Source organism: Myotis brandtii, unplaced genomic scaffold (genome assembly GCF_000412655.1).
Source record: "Myotis brandtii unplaced genomic scaffold, ASM41265v1 scaffold231, whole genome shotgun sequence".
NCBI lineage: Eukaryota > Metazoa > Chordata > Mammalia > Chiroptera > Vespertilionidae > Myotis > Myotis brandtii.
Window position 1 is genome coordinate 102,334 of NW_005358689.1, and position 14,675 is coordinate 117,008.

Sequence of the window (14,675 nt, forward strand, 5' to 3'; positions counted from 1 at the left end):
TGCACACCCCCTACTGGGGATGTGCCTGCAACCAAGGTACATGCCCTTGACCGGAATCGAACCTGGGACCCTTCAGTCCCCAGGCTGACGATCTATCCACTGAGCCAAACCAGCTAGGGCCTGTAGATTTATTCTAACTCTTAAAATAAGGTAGTGTAAGTATTCCAACTTTGTTCTTTCTGTTCTAAAACTATTTACTTATTCTAGGTCTTTTGAATTTCCCTATGAATTTTAGAATTTTTGCCAATTTGTACAAAATGGCCTGATGGTATTTTGATTGTGATGATTTTGTATTAGTCATCAATTTAGAGAGAATTTACATCTTAAAAATTATTTTCTTTTTTGCTATTATTTGCCAGTGAATATCCTCTTATAATTTGATAGGATCTAGAGTGATGTCCTGTCTGATTTCTAATATTGGTAGTTGGTATAGTCTCACTTTTCTCTAGATGTTTATCAAGTTTATCTATCTTCTCAAAGAACCAGCTTTTGATTTAATTAATTTTAATATTACTTTTCTGTTTTCTATTACATTGATTTCTGCTCCATTTTTTATTATTACTTAGTATTTGTTGTTCTTTCCCTTGTCCTTTAAGGTGGATAGTAGGATCATTGATTTGAGGCTTTCTTTTCTAATATGACTATTTAAAGCTGTGCAGTTTCTTTTATGTATTATTTTAGCAGGACCCCACAAATTTTAATATGTTTTCTTTGTCTTCTATTTTAAACACTTCTCTTTTTCTGTTGATTCCTCATTTGACCTGTGGGTTATTTAAAAGTGCGTTATTTAGTCTTCAGATATTGGGAGATTTTGCCAAGATTTTTTTCTGTTACTCATATTTTATTTAAGTCTATTATGGTCAGAGACATATTTTGTATGGTTTGAATATTTTTAAATGTATTGAGACTTGTCTTATGGCTTAAAACATTGCTGATCTTGATAAATGTTCTGGGTACACTTGGAAAAAAGTGTATTTTGCTGTTGTTGGGTAGAGTGTTCTTTAAATGCCAATTAGGTTGTTTGATAACATTGTTTGTCTTCCATATACTTACTTTTTTTTTGTGTGTACTTGTTCTATCATTTATTGAGAGAGATGTTGAAATATCTGACTATATTTGTGAGTTTATCTATTTCTCCTTTCACCTCTCTGAGTTTTTCCTTTATGTATTTTTGAATCTCTCTTACTAGCTGCATAAATATTTAGGATTGATATGTATTCCTGATAAATTAACTGCTTTCTTTTTATGAAATTACCCTCTTTATCTCTTACCAGAAATCAACTTTGATATTGATATAGCCCCTCCCATTTTCTTTGATTAATACTAGAATGATACATCTTTTTCTATCCTTTTCCTTTTAACCTGTGTCTTTATATTAAAATTTTATTTTTTATAGTTGGCAAGTGTCTTTTTTTTTAACTTGTTTTATGTTTGTTTTTCAATCTATAACCTCCATCTTTTCTTTATTATGTTTAGATCATTTACATTTAATGTGATTGCTGTGTATTTTCTATTTGTCCCATCTGGTTCTCCACCCCTTTTCCGCCTTATTGTGGATTGGTTGCATGTTTTTTGTTCCATTTTATCTTCACTATGGACTTATTTGTTACATCTCCATTTAAATACTTTTAGCTTTTTGGTTTACCATATATAACTTTAGCTTATTACAGTCTACCTGCAGGTCATATTATACCATTTTGCATAAAGTGTAAGAACTTCATAAGAATATGCTTTCATTTCTCCTTTCCTCCCTTAGTATTATTATCATCATACATTTTACTTCTACAAATGCTATAAGCCCAACAATGCATTTCAAAATGATTTATGCTTTCAATAGCCAATTTTTAAAAAGAGAGTTTTAAAAAAAATCCTACAAAATGATTTATGGTGAAACATATATTTTGCCTTTCTGGAACTCTAGTTCTGTTGTGGCCCTCAGATGTGTTGCTTAAGGAGCTTCTAGCCCTGGAAGTAATTACCACAAGTGAGGAGACCATTTACCCAGATGAAGTCGAGCAGCTGGAAATGATGGCTTCCCCTTGTCCCCTCTAGAGCAGGGCTTTCCCTGCCCTGAGGGATGTCCATCCAGGACCAGGGGCCTTAGGGGCAGGGGACCAGCCACTGGGCAGAAGGGGCTGCCACGATCACCTGTCTCCACGCTGGCCTTGCACAAGACCGGGCTGTCACTCACACGGCAGCATTTATATTTTCTGTGCAATAAGCCTAAATCCCAAACATTGGAAAATACGTCCTCCAGGAACCATTTTATGAGCCACCGAAGAGAAGGAGGCAGGCTGTGCTGCCGCCCCAGAGACCACAGATGGGGCTGGCCCTGCAGTGAGTCACTCATGCCCAGGGCTCGTCGACCCCTCGGAGGACAGAGGATGGTCAGTGCAAAGTGCCCTCCGAGAACCGAACCATTAACGGTTCTGCAAAGAGTGCCGCTGGGTTTCTGGCCAAGCACCGTGCTCTTTGGCGCTGGAATGGAGATCAGCGGGGGGCAGGCGGTGGCAGTCCGGAGTGACTTTCACTGGGAACTGGCCGAGCATATAATTATATCATGAGTCAAGCTCTCTCCAGGGAAGTAAGATGACCAGAGGAAAATGAAATAACATTCTATCCCACATGAATAGAGGCCCTGGCGGAGAACGCTGACTCCTGAGAAAGATACTCAGACCAAGAAATTTCCCAGCACTCACGGCTTGTCCTTGTGCCCTTCTGTGAAACATACAGGGAGGATATGGGCACCATTTATGTCCGGGCCTTAAACTTGGAGAAGCAAGGGGCCAGACACTAAACCATCAGGGACAGACATCACTGATAACAAACTGAAGCCATTTGGCTGGAAAACTCCTGATTCAAGGAGTCACTTTGAGCTCCAACAGGGCGCTGCTTACTCAGGAAGACATCAGGCTGACTAATATGGTGGGAGTGAAAAAATGTTTTCTCCTCGCTCCACCACTTCCAAAGGTAGATTTTGATGGATCCAAGAATAGCAGCCTGTTTGTCTCGCTGGTGCTGGTTCTCCCTCTTGTTCCTTTTTGGTCAGCATCCAAAGAGTTAGCCTCTTTGCACAGTGGCGACCTAGTAGCCGAAGCCAAAGAAGTATGAATGGCACTCGCTCCCCTCCGCGAGATGATATAATTAGCCAGGGGACTTTTGATCAGTTCACCAAAGAAAAACAGTCACGGGGCAGCCCCGGCCTGGGCTGTGTGGTTAGAGACATCAAAATAAGAATGATACTCTTTTAAGATGATTTCCAAAAAAGTATGATTTTTTTTTTTTTAAAGACAGAAACTGCAAAAACAAGGACACGAACACTCTGAGTGGGAAAAAAGAAATAGATTTTGCAATTCAGCCATATTTCTGAAGGTAACAAGCAGCCAGGTGGCATTTGTGGGAGAATCTGGGCGGTACAGTGCAGGGCCGGGGAGTCGGTCAAGGTTAGAGGTCAGTGTCTGTTCCGTGTTTAGTGTTCAAGGTGAACATAAAGGTCATTGACTTGGACCTGAAGTGTTGATATAGAAAGAGAAGCATTTGAAACAGACTATGAGTTTCGCTTTCATGTTTACCCCTGAGATGTGGCTGTCCTGACAGGGGACAACTTTTCCTTTCGGTTAGAAGTGGGTGATAGGTTCACAAGAACACACACACAGGTCCTCACCCTCAGGAGTAAGGATGGAGGCAGCTTGGCATCAGCATTGTCCCTGTGTTGCCTGGCCGGCCTGGCTCAGTGGTTGAGTGTTGACCTATGAACCAGGAGGTCATGGTTCAATTACCAGTCATGGCACATGCCCGGGTTGTGGGCTTGATCCCCAGTGTTCAGCGTGTAGGAGGCAGCCGATGCATGATTCTCTCTCATTATTTTTTAAAAATATATTGTTACTGATGTCAGAGAGGAAGGGAGAGGGAGAGAGAGATAGAAACATCAATGATGAGAGAGAATCATTGATTGGCTGCCTCCTGCACGCCCCACACTGGGGATCGAGCCCGCAACCCAGGCATGTGCCCTTGACTGGAATCAAACCTGCGACCCTTCAGTCCACAAGCTGACACTCTATCCACTCAGCCAAGTCGGCTAGGGCTCTCTCTCACTCTCTCTCTCTCTCTCTCTCTCTCTCTCTCTCTCTCTCCCTTCCTCTCTGAAATCAATAAAAAGGTATTAAAAAAAACAAAGAAAAACGTTGTCCCTGTGTTAATATCCCTGAAATGATGGTACTGAATCACCCCATCAGCAATCATTGGCTGCCTGTTTAATATTCATGTAATTATTAGAGGGTGAAGTAGAGCATTGTAGGGATTTGAAAAGAAGGGCCTTGTAAGAAAAAGCTTGTTGTGGTCCATGCACAGTGTACTGTTTCTGAATGAGAATATTCTGCTCCCTTCCTCACTGCCTGTCCAACCTACACTGAGCATCTTAATGATGTGATGAGTGTTTACAATGTGTAGCTGCCTGATCTCAATGGATCGTCACGTGGGGCACCATCTTCACTTCCCTCTTCCATGGACCATAGCGGTTCTATTCTAATTCTAACCATTAGAGACTCAGTCTTTTGAATCTAGCAGAAATTTCTTAGTTTTCAAAGACATCTATTACCACATTTCTTCTCAGATGATTTTTTTCCCTCTGATCATTCACATTTCTGCAATTGAGATGCATTTTGAAGTGGATATGTATATTTAACCTGGAAGTTGTTTTCATCCCCCTTGTGTGGTTATGAAACTGAGAAAACTGAGTTGATATTGAGAATGTAAAATAAAAGGTAGAGAGGTTTCTAGGGTAAAGGACCTTAAGATGTGTTAGTCACTGAATTGTGTCTTCCCCACCACACCCCCTGCCATTCATATATTGAGCCTCTAACCCAGCCGTGGGCAAACTACGGCCCGAGGGCCGGATCCGGCCCGTTTGAAATGAATAAAACTAAAAAAAAAAAAAAAAGACCGTACCCTTTTAGGTAATGATGTTTACTTTGAATTTATATTAGTTCACACAGACACTCCATCCATGCTTTTGTTCCGGCCCTCCGGTCCAGTTTAAGAACCCATTGTGGCCCTCGAGTCAAAAAGTTTGCCCACCCCTGGTGTAACCCCTAGTACCTCAGAAAGTGACTGTGTTTGGAGATGTCGTTAAAGAGGTAAAATAGGGTCACGAGGGTAGGCCCTCATCCAGTGTGACTGATATCCATATAGCAGGTGGTCATCTAGAAGCCAAGGAGAGAAGCCATCGGAGGAAACCAACCCTGTTGACACCTTGACCTTGGACTTCTAGCCTCCAGAACTGTGAGGAAATAAATGTCTGTTGTTTGAGCCACCTGGTCTGTGGCACTATGTCACGGCAGTGCTTGGGAACTAATACAAGGGTTTCTTAGTTAAATGCTGGAGGGAAGAGAGCTTGATCACCAGTGGCCAGAGGGAAGAGACCCACGAGGCCAGGAGGAGACAGGGTGAATGGAGAAATTTAGAAATTCTTTAAGTGTCAATGAATGGCCATTTCCCAGATGTCAGATCTCTCCACAAAGAGGAATCCCAGCTCCTTCTCTAACTTCATAACATGACAGTGGAGTTTGGTACCTGCATGACCATCCTTAGTTTTGTCATTGTGTTTTCTCATCGAAAAGAAACCCTCCCTCGTTTCCAGAACTTCGTTCTGACTGGTCAGACTTTTCCTTCCACTTTCAACTTGCGGTTGGCTGTTTCTATAGAAAGCCAAACTAACAGGCCAATTCTAAGTCACTTGGGAAAATAGATCCCTGAGATTGATTGGTAGCTAACATCCAGGCACCATTGTAGACACTGTCCTGAAAAGAACCCTGTTTTTTTTTCCATCTCCCTTTTCTTTGTGGAGTCAAAGCTCCCCCTTGAATATTATCTTTGAAATATTGTCAAAGCAGTATTTATAGGATCTCTGCAAAATAGCTTTGGAAGCTCTTGGTAGGGGAAATGTGGTAGGGAATCAAATTAGATTGGGTCACAAGGGAAAGTGTCTGTAAGAAATACGAATGGGACCCAGGGGAAATGGAAATTGAAGGGAAACCAGACTCGAGCTGCAAATCCTCTCTTTTGCCAAGTTGGACTCGGATTATGTCATCATATGTAATTTCAAGGAATGGGCAAACCAATTTGGATAAAAGTAAAAGTGATCTGACTCATTTTCTCAAACATGAATTGAACCAGAGAGAGAGAGAGAGAGAGAGAGAGTTTTCTTTCAGTCCCTGATGTTCCCCCGCCCCTCCGTTATTCATTCTCAGAAGCCTCATTGCTTTTCATCCTAAATGAGATGCAAAATGCTATAATTGCTTAAAGATAATCATGTCCGGGTTATGTACAACTTCCTCACACCTTAACATTAACGTTCTCATATTGCTTTCAACTAAAGGTGAAATTGACCTTATTAACAGCTGCAGGATATAGACGGCCTGTGTATGTCTTCTCTTCTCACTAATAATCGCATTTCTTCTGTATTTCCCAAAGGGCATAGTATAGTCCCGACTACTTTGTAGGTGTATCAGTTTGTTATTGCTGCATAACAAACCAAATCAAAACTCACAGTCTGAAATCAATACGAAATTATTTGGCTCATGATTCTATGGCTCAGCATTTTAGGCTGGGCTGTCTTGGTAGTACTGCTGACCTGTACCAGGCTTGGCTGATCTCAGATGGTCTCTTCACTGGCTGGATGGCACAGGCTTGCTTCCATGGCAGCTGTGTTCCAAGAATAACAAGCAGACATGCCTTAATGAACAAGTGCTTTTCATGTCCCTGCTAATATCCCACAGGACCGAAGAGGTCACATGGCTAAACCCAGAGTCAGTGTGAGAGGGCACTGCCAAAGGGCACGGACAGAGGAACAGGGGGGCATTGGGGCTGTTGCTGCAGACAGTCCATAAGAGTAGGTATTTTACAAAAGGCAATGTTCCCCACTTTCATCATTCATTGTGCAAATAAATAGAGTAACTCTCACATCACCAGGAGGCATATATGCCATTATTCCAATGGCATTTCTTCTTCTTTTTTTTCCTCTCTGAGAGCAAGAAATTACAGGAAACAAGCTATTGATTGAATGTTTGTGTCCCAACAAATTCATATATTGCAGCCTTAACTCCCAATGAGGCTGGAGATGGGTCCTCTAAGGACGTAATTAAGATTAAGGGTGGGGCCCTATTCTGCTCTGATTAGTGTCCTTATAAGAGGGGATACTAGAGCGCGTGCACTCTCTCTCTCTCTCTCTGCATTGAGGAGTGTCCACATGAAGATGCAACAAAAAGGCAGCTATCTCTAAGCCTGGAAGAGAGCTCTCACTAGAAACCAAATCTGCCAGCACCTTGATCTTGAAGTTCTATCAGAATTTTGAGAAAATGGAAGTGTGTTGTTTAAGCTACTCTGTGGTGGCAGCTCTAGCTGACTAACTCAAAACAATAGAGGAGAAAACTTCCTCTTCTTAGACTTTGAACAAGATATAATAATTTGAGAATATTTTAATTTTTTCGTGATAAAATCAATCAATCCACCAACCAATCAGTGACACTGAAACCACCTGTACTCTGTTCTATAAAAGCAAGTTACCTCAAACATACACACCGTTATTGTTATGTGTTATATGTAAAGGTGATATGTCAATAATACCTCAAAAAAGCTGGAAGAAAAGTAACAGCTAACATGTATTATGTACTTAACCATTTACCTGGCATTGCACACATGTTACAATCTTTTATCTTCTCAACAAGCTTGACATAATTATTATTCTTACAATTTTACAGATGAGGAAACTTAGGTTTACAGTAGTAATTATTTGTCCCAAATAACATAGCCAATACATGGCTGAATGGGCGCTAAAATCGTGGTCTGTCTGTCTCCAGTGCTGCTCAGAGCTCTCTACTCACTATGCATGTTGTCACTCCCAGAGCTGCCAGCCTGTACAGGAAATAACATTTCTACCAGAGGGCTTCTTGCACCTCTTACCTGAGCGCCTTCTTCTCTCTCCTTTCTATTGCTGCTTCTTTAGATGCTCATTTTTTGTTGGCTCCTGGTCTAGTTGACCAAGAGTTTGACAATGCTGAGTAGCTTTGGCTAGGGATGAAGTTAAACATTTCTTTTCAACAAGGGTCAAGTTGACCCTTGTTAACCAATCCAGCAGAAAGTGACAGTGAGTCAATGCTGAAATTTTTCATCAAATGTGGAAGGCATTTTGAGGGTCAATGGGAAAAGAGGAAGCTTTGACTCACGGTGTCTACTGTAAGCCAAGTAGCATTTCGGAGAGTAGATGGTAATTAGTTGATAGGGGCATCTGAGGTTTAAAAGGGGAGGGGGGCCCTAGCTGGTTTGGCTCAGTGGATAGAGCATCGGCCTGTGGACTGAAGGTCCTGGGTTCGATGCTGGTCAAGGGCACATGCCTGAGTTGTGGGCTCAATCTCCAGTAGGGGGCGTGCAGGAGATGGCCAATTCTCTCTCATCATTGATGTTTCTCTCTCTCTCTCTCTTCCCGTCTCCTTTCCTCTCTGAAATCAATTTAAAAAATTATTTTTTTTTAAAAAGTGAGGAGGGGGGTGGCTAGAAGGAGATGGGTTTCAGCGTTTTTAAATATCTTACCTATGATATTCTGAGTTCTCTGAGACATTTCAAGTAGGTCCTTTACATTCTTCTATGAATCTCAGTCAAGGCAAATTCTCTGCTTTCTTGAGTAAAAGGTATATATACCAGGAGGGAAATTTGATGATTAAAACAAGCACCAAAAACACTTGACACTATGTGGAGAAGAACCCACTATTATGGCAATTATCAGGGTCTTTGTCTCCTTCTGCACATACTTATTTGAGGAGCATTTGGACTGAGAGGATGTGGGAAATCTAAAAGGACACATCATTGTTTACGCTGTAGGGGAAAGAGCCCAGAGCAATTACCAAAGCCACTGGGCAATTAGAGACCCTGAGGGAGCTCTGGTAACATGTTTGGCTTCAGTATAAAGTGACTGGAAGAAATGAGTCCACCATGGTTCGTCCAGGAAATCTCAGATCTCTGTGCCTTTGGGCACCTCATACCCGTCTACCAAACAACAGTGTCCTAGAGTCTGCATGTGGCAGTAAGTCTGTGTCATTGTTTCCCATCTTCTCGTGTGGCCTGGGAATGTCACTAAGTTTATTATTTAGGAGGAGCATTCCCGGGTTGGAACACCAATTTGCACGATAAGCGACAGAAAACAAAAAAAGAGGTCAACCTGCCTTGTGGGTCTTGTAAATCCTGCGTTGTCATGGCAGCCTATTGAAGTGGTGGTAACTGGGAGTCCCGCTCAGTGAGCTCATGAGAGCCCGGGGCCCCTGAATTTAGTGGCATTGGCTAGAGTCCTGCTCAGTTCATTTTCCTTCTGACCGGGAGACATGCCCTGCAGGGCTCCGAGGCAGCCATCTTGTGATGTGTCCACAGCACTTTTACTTCTTCCTTCCCAATCTGTATACCTTTTATTTTATGTTCTTGTCTTCTTGCAATAACTAGAACGTTCACTATGAGGTTGAATAGGAGTGGAGAGAGAGGTCCTCCTTGCCTTGTTGCCAATCTAGAGGGAAAGCATCCAGTTTCTTAACCATCATGTATGATATTAGTTGTAGAGTTTTGTTTGTTACTCTTTCTCAAGTCTAGGAAGTACTTATCTATTACCATTTTGCTAAGAGTTTTTTTTAAATATAGGTTTGTATTGATTTCAGAGAGGAAGGGAGCGGCAAAGAGATAGAAACATCACTGATGAGAGAGAATCATTGATCAGCTGCCTCCTGCACAGCCCCTACTGGGGATCAAGCCCACAACCTGGGCATCCCATCTGGGCATGTGCCCAGACTGGGAATTGAGCCGTGACCTCCTGGTTCATAGGTTGACACTCAACCATTAAGCCATGCCGGCTGGGCTTGCTAAGAGTTTTTAATCATGAATAGGTGTTACATTTTGTCAAATACATTTTCTGCAGCAACTGATATGGTCACAGACATGTTCTTTAGCCTGTTGATGTGGTGGATTACTTTAATTGGTTTTGAATGTTGAATCATCATTGCAAATCGGGGATAATCCCACTTAGTTGTGTGTGTAATTGTGTGGCACATTGTTGAATTCAATTTGCAGACATTTTATTGAGGATTTTTGCATTTATGGTCTTGAGAGATATCAGAGCCTGTTGTTTTCTTCTCTTGTAATGTCTTTATCTGTTTTATTTTATTTTATTTTTTTTTAATTAAATCTTTATTGTTCAGGTTACATTTGTTCCTCTTTTTTTCCCCCCCATAACTCCCCTCCTCATGTGCCCAGACTGGGAATTGAGCCGTGACCTCCTGGTTCATAGGTTGACACTCAACCATTAAGCCATGCCGGCTGGGCTTGCTAAGAGTTTTTAATCATGAATAGGTGTTACATTTTGTCAAATACATTTTCTGCAGCAACTGATATGGTCACAGACATGTTCTTTAGCCTGTTGATGTGGTGGATTACTTTAATTGGTTTTGAATGTTGAATCATGATTGCATATTGGGGATAATCCCACTTAGTTGTATGTGTAATTGTGTGGCACACTGTTGGATTCAATTTGCAGACATTTTATTGAGGATTTTGCATTCATGGTCTTGAGAGATATCAGCCTGTTGTTTTCTTCTCTTGTAATGTCTTCATCTGTTTTAGGCATTAGGGTAATACTTGCCTCACGGAATGAATTGGGAAGTGTTCCCTCTGCTTCATTTTTTCTGGAAGAGATTTTGGAGTGTTGATATAATTTCTTTTTAAATATTTGGTATCATTTACTAGTGAAACCATCTGGTTCGGGCGCTTCCTTTTTTTGCAAGTTTGTTAATTATGAATTGTACTTTTTAAATATTTAGAGGCCTCCTCAGATTATCTGCTTCTCCGTATGTGAGTGTTGGTAATTTGTATCTTTCAAGGAATTGGTTCGTTTAATCTAAGTTCTTCGATTTTTGCAAGTTTGTTAATTATGAATTGTACTTTTTAAATATTTAGAGGCCTCCTCAGATTATCTGCTTCTCCGTATGTGAGTGTTGGTAATTTGTATCTTTCAAGGAATTGGTCCATTTAATCTAAGTTCTTCGTGAGCATAGAGTTGTTCAGAGTATGCCTTTATTATCTTCGTAATGTCATGGGATCTGTAGTGATGATTCCTCTTCCTTTTCTGCTATTGGTCCTTTGTGTCTTCTCTCTTTTTCCCTTGGTGAGCCTGGATAGAGATTTATCAATCATTGCAAATCGGGGATAATCCCACTTAGTTGTGTGTGTAATTGTGTGGCACATTGTTGAATTCAATTTGCAGACATTTTATTGAGGATTTTTGCATTTATGGTCTTGAGAGATATCAGAGCCTGTTGTTTTCTTCTCTTGTAATGTCTTTATCTGTTTTATTTTATTTTATTTTTTTTTAATTAAATCTTTCTTCTTTTCTAATACATGTGCATTTAATGCTATAAGTTTCTCTCTAAGCACTGCTTTTGCTGTATCTCACACATTTTGATAAATTATGTTTTTATTTCCATTTAGTTTAAAATATATTCAATTTCTTTGGATGCTGCTTTAATCATGTCTTTTTTTATACAAGTATGTTATTTTATCTCCAAATATTTTTGAAGTTTTATAGCTTTCTATTATTGATTACTAGTTTAAAATCATTGTATCCTATAAAATACTAAGATTCTTATTCTTTTACATTTGTTAATATAATCTGTCTTGTGAATGTTTCACGTGAACTTGAGAAAATGTGTATTCTGTTGTTGGTGGGTACAGTATTCTCTATCAGTTAGATCAAGGTGATTGTTAGTGCTATTCAGGTCAATTATATCCTTACTGATTTTCTGCTCATTTAATCCATCAATTACTGGAAGAGGGGTATTGAAGTCTACAACTAAAAGAGTGGATTTGTCTATATCTCCTTGCAGTTATATCAGTGTTTATCTCAAACATTTTGGCCACAAACATATTAAGGATTTTAAAAAATATATATATTTTATTGATTTTTTACAGAGAGGAAGGGAGAGGGATAGAGAGTTAGAAACATCGATGAGAGAGAAACATCGACCAGCTGCCTCCTGCACACTCCCTACTGGGGATGTGCCCGCAACCAAGGTACATGCCCTTGACCAGAATCGAACCCGGGACCCTTCAGTCCACAGGCCGACGCTCTATCCACTGAGCCAAACCGGTTAGGGCATATATTAAGGATTTTTATGTCATATTGGAGAACTGACTCCTTTATAATTATGTAATGACCCTCTTTATACCTGATACTTTTTCTTGCTCTGAACTTTCCTTTTCTGAAATTAATAGACCCACCAGCTTTCTTTTAATTAGTGTTAGCATAACATATCTTTCTCCACCCTTTACTTTTAACCTTTCTGTGTTTTTATATTTTAATTGTGTCCTTTGGACAACATATAGTTCAGTCTTATTTTTTGTTTATCCACTCTGACAATCTCTGTCTTTTAATTGGTGTATTTATCCCACCCACATATTAAGTGATTATTGATATAATTGTATTAATAGCTACTGTGTTTTTAACTCTTTTAAAATCATTGCACTTGTTCTTTGTTTATTCTTTTTTCTTTATCTCTTTTTCTACATTCTCTCATTTTCATTGAGCATTTTACATAATTCTATCTTTTCCCCTCAACATATTTATTATACTTCTCCTTTAAAATTTTTGTGATTCTCTAGAGTTTGCAATATACATTTACAGCTAACCTAAGTCCATATAACACTTCACCTGTAGGGCAGTCACCTTATAACAATGTAGTTTCAATTTCTCTCTTCTGTCTCAGTCCCTTATAACATTGCTTTCATTCACGTAATTAATATGCTCCAATCACACAGTCCCTTGTTACTAGTATTATTTTAAATGGTTAACTTTTAAGTCAATTAATAAGAAGTATTGAAGATTTTAATTTACTTTTATTTTCTCCTTTCTAATGCTCTTCTTTTATGTAAACACAAGTTTCTGACTCAGAAGTTTCTGACTTTATAAGTTTCCATTTTACAACCTTTTCCCCATCCTAAAAAGCACCTTTTAACATTTCTTGCAGGGTCCACTGGCGGCTTTGAATTCCCTCCATTTTTGTTTGTCTAAGAAAGTTGTTATTTTTCCTTCACTTTTGAAGGATTATTTTTGTTTTGGAACACTTAAATATTGTGCTCCATTCTCTTTTTCCTTGCATGATTTCTGATGAGAAGTCCACTGTAATTCTTATTCTTGTTCCTCTGTAGGCATGATGTTCTTTCCTCTGGCTTATTTTAAGACTTTCTCTTTGTCTCTGGAATCCCGCAGTTCAATATGATATGCCTATATGTAGAGTTTTGGGTGTTTTTCCTGCTTGTTGTTCTCTGAGCCTTCTGGATCTGTGGTTTGGTGTCCTCACTAATTTTGGAAAATTCTCAGCCATTATTACCTCAAATATTTTTTCTACTCTGTTTTTTTTCTTTTTTCCTCTGGCATTCCAATTATACATTGCTAGGTCTTTTGAAATTGTCCCACACTTTTTTGATGTTCTGTTCTTTTTAAAAAATCATCATTCTTTTTTTTCTCTCCATCTCAGTTTGGGAAATTTCTATTGCTATATCTCAAGCTCACCGATTCTTTTCTCAGCGGTGTTTGGTCTCCTAATGAGCCTATCAAAACCATTATTTATTTCCATTCCAGTTTTAGTTTTTTTGTGTAAAAAAACAGACAACAAAACCAAGAACATCTGAGCTAATATCTCAGGAGTAAACCCCCATTATGAGGTACTGAATTTCTAACATTGCCTATGATTCTTGGTTAGAGTTTCTATCTCTGCTATGTTATCCATTTATTTTTATACATTGTCATTTTTCCCCATTAGAACTCTTAAATATTAATCATAGTTATTTTAACTTCTCTGTCTGGTTAATTCCACAATGTGTGTCATGTCTGAGTCTGTCCCTTGATACTTGTCTGTCTCTGCAGCCCTGTTGACTTGGCTACCACATTGGCCCTTAACATAAGAAGAGACCATATGACCGAAAAGGAAAGAGGAAAAGACATGAAAGAATTAGGGGAGGAAAGGCCTGTAAGGTGTTTCTGTGTTTTTGTTTTATTCTGTCCACAAAAAAAGAGAGAAAAAGTAGCTGGGGGAATAGCTCCCTCCACTCTTGAGTTCATGTCGATGATGTCTTTGGGTGCTCTTGCCAGCAAGGTGCTATCTAAATGGTCAAGCCCTTCAGATGGATCTGGGCATCATCCTTGGCCCCCATAGTCCATACAGTACAGCCATCTGCAGTGTCAGACTGAGTTATTCCTGGACCTCCACCTACTTGCTGTGTGACTCTGGGAAAATTACTCTCTGTGCCTCAGTGCTCTCACTGACAAAATGACCCTCAAAATGGTCTTATGTAGATGAGATGGATATGTCTTTATCTATAAAAAAACAGGACTTGATATGTGGTAATCACTCAATGAATGTTAACTATTACTGTAACCAGTCCTTCTCCATTTTACACACATCAGTCCTGTCTTCACATGATGAGTTCAGACTCATTTTGAGCTTTCCTGAACATAGTATATAGTCATAGCCTAGGGGTGAGGGATGGTTTTTGGTTCAGCTTTAGAACCCATTTTATTTTTTAAAGATATATTTTTATTGATTTCAGAGAGGCAGGGAGAGGAAGAGATAGAAACATCAATGATGAGA